At 41.5% G+C, this 5,935-nt stretch overlaps 1 non-coding gene across 1 annotated transcript; it reads right to left on the bottom strand.

Moving 5' to 3' along the window:
• Positions 1–1,075: 1,075 nt before the first annotated feature.
• On the bottom strand, positions 1,076–1,147 carry TRNAC-GCA. The gene has a single exon. It is a non-coding gene; the product is annotated as a tRNA-Cys (tRNA).
• Between the last annotated feature and the right edge of the window lie 4,788 nt (positions 1,148–5,935).

Genomic DNA, 5,935 nt, shown 5'->3' with positions numbered 1-5,935 from the left:
TCCTGGTACTAGCAAGGGAATTTTGATTAAAAAAGACGCCATCTCAGGTTAATCACTGGCAGGATGTCAAGGAGCTCATGACACTGCAGGGAAGCCTAAAGAACCAGGTTTCTAAAATGGGCAGGACCTCAACAACCCTGATTACGGAGCTACCACTACTACCACGATGGACAATGGCTGAAGCCACTTGCCCCACTACCATTGCCAGACCTCTGCCACCTCCAAGTTCACCCTTCCTTTATGTGTGATTTACTCAACACTCTTGATCATATGCAGGGACATATAGTTGGCCAAGCTTAAGGCATTACCAGCTGTGCTGGTTAATTTTATGTGTCAACCTGGCTAGACTATGGTGTTCAGATGTTGGACCAAACACCAATTTAAATACTACTGTGATGGTATTTTTAAAGATGTGATTAACACTTAAATCCATCTGCTTTGACAAAAGCAGAGTCCCCTCCAAATATGGATAGGCCCCATCCATCAGTTGAAGATCTTACAAGGAAAAGACTAATGTCCTCTGAGGAACAAATTCTGCCTCCAGGTGGGCTTCAGACTTGACCAGCACATCAGCTCTTCTCTACATCTCCAGTTCACTGGTCTGCCCTGCAGAAATATTTCACAGCCCCCACAACCATGTGAGCCAATTCCTTAAAATTGCTCACTCTCTCTCTGTATGTACACACACACACACACACACACACACACACACACACACACACACACACATTACTGATTTATTTTCTCTGGACTCTAACTACCATAACAACATTCAGGGAAGGGCATATCTGGAGAGACAAGACCCTGTCTTCCATCTAGACTTAGACAATTGTGAATTACCAAAATAAAATCAAGAGGGTTGGGATGCAGGGCAAAGAAAAATTATGCTAACTCCAGAATGTATGAGCATTTACTTATCCTTGAAGAAATTGGGTCTCTCTGGAGCTGCAGTTGTCAGGGAAGCTTCCAAGTGATGACCTAACTTGCCTACTGTCTAGCTTCCCTTGCAGAATGAATTAGTGTGGTGGAGAAAGGCTGGAAGTCGAATTTTGGAGTGGGTGAAAAAGACAAACCTAGGGGGCACCTGAACTTGAACCAGGGACCTCTTGATCTGCCGTCAAATGCTCTACCTCTGAGCTATACCCCCACATGGTCATTAAACAATAACAAGTACTATAACCTGAATAGCCACACCCAAATGTCAGCATCCTGAGATGTGTACTTGCTACTGTTCCGTCAACATAAATCCCCTTTGTACTATGCCCACCTCTCATTTCCCACATCTTCATACCTGCCTGTCTCCTCTACTAATCACCAACATTCTTCCTTCTCTAGTTCCTGGCTGAAGGAAATGGCATTAAAAATCATGGAGGTTTGCAGCTAGAACGTCCTTCAGACTCAACTAGAAGAGCAGGACTCAAAGAATTGGCCACTCCACAGACAGAGGTTAGGGTGGGATGGGCAGGGTTGAATACAAGCACAAGTTCTAGGGCCCCCCTTGAGAACTCCTCAGCCAGACTCTCTGGGAAATGGACATAGAGTGGACTCTCTGGGAGTATGTGCTTCTAACACACTCCCTGTGCTGTATGAGTCATGGTTTGGAGCTACAGGTTTAATCTGTGCCCTTCTAGGGAATAGACCTGAAGGTAATAAAACCATGCCCAAACAAAACACACTTCATTTGTGACTGAGTCACAACTAGAATCCACATCTGTGATTTTTGCACTGAACACTCAGGCAGGAAATGAACTGCCTTTACCACTTCTCTTCTTTTCCTTAATCCTCTGTTTGCTGGGTCCCTTAATGTGTCAGATGGAAGTAGTAACCTGAAGAAGGGATTCAAGCCATGGAAAAGTGGTAAGGTGGGAATTAGATAGATCCATGACCAAGGGAGCATGCCACAGGGTGGAGTGATTGCAAACACGTGGGCAGTATAAAAGGAAGGGCCAGCAAGGACCCATCGTCTGGAACCAGAGGTTACTTGACACGCAGCCAAATGATCTGCCCCTGAACGATGCCCTCTTATCGCTCTAGACTTTCCTGATTAACACCATTTCACCTGTGTTGCCATGCGCAAGGATCTAAGATGGATTGTAGTTTCTCATCATTTCTAGTGAGCTATGGGAACAGACTGACCTCATTCACACAGACCTCTATTCTGCTTTGAACTCATCCTGTCCTTCCCCCACAGACCTATCACAGGGCTTCTAGAAATCTTTCCTGCCTAGAATCCTGCAGTCTCTTCCTCACTATTTCTGTGGGGCAACAATTAGGAGAATTGTTTAGAGCTGTTGTTCCCTCCCCGTTTTTCCTACTTAAATTTTACCTTCTCTAAGCCACTCTTTATGCCCTCTCTCTGCCTCATTCTCACTCTCTGCACAGTGATGTACTTGGACTTTCTCCTGCATGTTTTTTAGACTCTGCTCTTATCCCTCTTATCATTTACTAGTCCTTGCCTTTCAAAAAGAGACACTTTGCCAGAAAGTCACAACCCATTCTTGTCCCAAACCATCAGCTCAGCATAACTGGAAGAGATGGGATTAGGCACAAAGACTGGCAATTAGAGTCCCAAAGCTCAGGCCTCCAGTATCTCCTGAACTGGGACCAGGGATGTCTTCCTTTGTGGACTTCCCCATGGAGGTTACTACTCCAAGGCTAAAAGAGCACATAGATCCCAAGGATGCAGGGAAAGAACAATCATCCAAGGAGAAATAGCAAATGAAGGCTAAGAGCTATGGGAATTATATCACAGAGGCTGAAGTCCAACATTTATTGTAATTTGCAAAGGATGATCAGGGTGTCAGGAGTGTTTTCTTCTTGGGTCGAAATTTATATAATTATTTTGATTAGCTGGGAAATACACTTCCACTGTAAATAGCATAACTTATTTACTTTCCTAAATGTGCCTCACAGGACTTAAGAATACAGTATGGCCCTGTGTAGTTGCTCATGCGTATAATCCCATCTTCTTGGAAGACCAAAGCAGTTTGAGGCTGGTCCTTGCTGGCCCTTCCTTTTATACTGCCCACATGTTTGTAATCACTGCACCCTGTGTCATGCTCCCTTGACCATGGACTATCTGATCCTCACTTCACCAATTTGAGGCCAGGAGTCCAAAACCAGCCTGAGCAACATAGCAAGATCTTTATATAAAATATAAAAATAAAAATTAGCCAGGTATAATGACATGCACCGGTAGTCCCAGCTAGTCGGAGGCTAAGGTGCGAGGATCATTTGGCTCAAGAGTTCAAGGCTGGAGCAAGCCTTGTACCACTGCACTCCAGTGTGAGTGACAATGACTATTAAACCCTGTCTCTATTTAAATCAAATTACTTTCCAGGAGAAAAGTTAAGCTAATCACAAAGCACAGGTAGAAAGAGTATTACTAAAATTGAATTTTCACTTTTCTTAGCAGGAAAGACTCTGTTCTTTCTGTATTGGTTTAAGATCATCAGCACTCAACTTTACCTTTCTTTCAAAAATAATGTAAACTTTGCCTAGAAGAAAATAACTTCATCTGGAGCATTTATTCTTTTAATACACAATGTCTGGCATTCAATAAAAATTACTAGGTATACCATGAGTCAAAGCAATATGAACAAAAGTCAAAGGAAAAAAGACAGTAGAAGCAAGTAATCTAGATATTAAACTACAGAATTTGAAACAACTTGATAATATAGTCAAGAAAACAGAAGAATGTGGAGAAAATGGTGGGTAAGTATGAGAATATAATCAGTTATATGCTATAAGAAAAATTTAAAAATTACAAAACTAAAAAGTACAATATTTCATATTAAAATTTTAATTCACATGTTTAGCAGAAACTTTGTAAGGATCACAGAATTAGTGAACAGGGAAACAAGTCAACAGAAAAATGTCAAAAGTGAAGCATGGGAAAAGAAAGAATGGAGAAGAAAAGAGAATATCAATGGTGCACAGTTTAATATTCTCACTCAACATGTTACTGAATTTCCATAAGGAGATAAAATGTAATAGGAGCAAATCAAGATTTGAAGGAATAATTAGTGAGCATTTTCCAAAACTAATGAAAAACATCAAACCCACTGATATAAGAAACTGTGTTAGTCAAAAGGAGAATGAAAACAAAGAAAACCATTAACATTGTCTATAGGATGTGTGTGTGTATGTGTGTGTGTGGGGGGGGACAAAAATAAACAAACAAAACCAAAGGCAAACATGCCTAGATATATAATCCTAAAACTTTTTTTCTTTCTTTTTTTTTCTCATTATTCTTTTAATTGCAATGAGGTCTCGCTATGTTGCCTAGGCTGTCTCAAGCTCCTGAGTTCCAGCAATCCTCTTACCTCAGCTTCCAAAAGTTCTGGGATTACAAGTGTGGGCCACCACACTCAGCCAAGCAAACATTTTCATCTTACATTATAGTACCCTGAAAATTACAGTAGTACAGTACAACAGCTAGCATCGAGTGAACAGGCAAGTAGAAAGAGTTTCTGGGTAGAGGAAGGAGATAGTGGAGCTGAAGGATCATCAGCAACAGGAGCTGCAATTTCACTTACTGAGGTTGACAGCACAGGTTCTGGTTCCTTGCTGAATTCAACTGTATCTACCCTTTTGAGAAAGGACTAAGTGATGTCTGGGTTAGCAGGTCTTTTACAGCTGCAACAACTGTTGTGTACCATTCTATGTTTAGGTCCTGTGATGTGCCCTCTTGAATCAGCATTAACCTGAGCAGGACTTGAAACTGACCCTGCATCCACAAAGAAGTTTCTCCATTTCTTCCATCACTTTTCCACGCTTCTTTGATATTTTCGACATTGTGAGCATGGCAGACTTCACATGGTCCACGATCTTGTCCTTGTTTAGAAATGTGCTGATGGCTGAATGATCTTTTCACCTTGCTCCACCCCCTCAATTACTTTCACTTTGTTTCCATTGTTATCGCTTGGCTCTTTTTAGCAGGATCAACTACATTTACTGCTTTTACACTTGCTTCTGGACATCCTGGGCATCAGACCCTCCAGATTGAGGTTGATTTTTAGGTTCAACATCAGCAGCTGGTTCACGATGGACCTGTGGGGAGCTGTGGGTCTGAGACTCAGGGAAAAAAACATTCAAATGCTCAGGGTTGAGGTGAAGACCAGGCCAAGGCTGGACATCCGAGGGCTTGGCCAGCCTGCAGGGTCTGGACTATCCTCAAGTTCCCTCTTGTTTCCTGGTCCACCACCCTTCCCCCAACCACCCCCACCCACTCCCCGCCCATTGTTTCACAAAGAGACAACATTACAAACCAAACTCACCACATGCTTGTCTCTGAAAGCAACTTTTTTTCTTAAAGTCAGGGTCTTGTTCTGTGCCAAGGCTATAGTGCAGTAGTATATCCTCCTGCCTCAGCCCCCTGAGTAGCTGGGATTACAGGTATGAGCCACCATACCTGGCTCATAAAATGGATTTTTTTAAAAGCGAGAGAGAGAGAGAAAAAGATGTGAAAAGCAGCCTGTTGGGAGTAGGGAGAATTAAATTTTACAATTGACAGATAACATATTAAAAGAAATTATGGGACTCAGGTGACAATGAAATAACATCTCTGCTGTGCTGAAAGAAAATAGTCCAACTAGGATTCTAAACAAAAGGAATTACTCTCAATGTAAGCAGTTAAAATGTCAATTAATAAAAAACTTTCAGACTGAATGAGAGGACAAAACCACAATACAAGCTGCTTACATGAAGCTCACTTTAAATATGGGACACAGAAAAGTGGAAAGTGAAAGTATAAATAAAGACATAGTATACAAACAATAACCAAAATGGCTAGTATAGCAATATTAATATGCAAAACAGGGTACCTGCATAATGAACATTTGTATAACTAACCCTGAACTGTACCCCACAGCATTAAAATAAAAAAAGTTAAAATAAAACAATAGTCCAACTAGGATTCTATGCAAAAGGAATT

The sequence above is a fragment of the Carlito syrichta genome, unplaced genomic scaffold, assembly GCF_000164805.1.
Source record: "Carlito syrichta isolate Samal-C Ts95f unplaced genomic scaffold, Tarsius_syrichta-2.0.1 Scaffold308825, whole genome shotgun sequence".
Lineage (NCBI taxonomy): Eukaryota > Metazoa > Chordata > Mammalia > Primates > Tarsiidae > Carlito > Carlito syrichta.
Note: the sequence above shows the minus strand (reverse complement) of the source record. Positions and strands in the feature narration are given on the sequence as shown.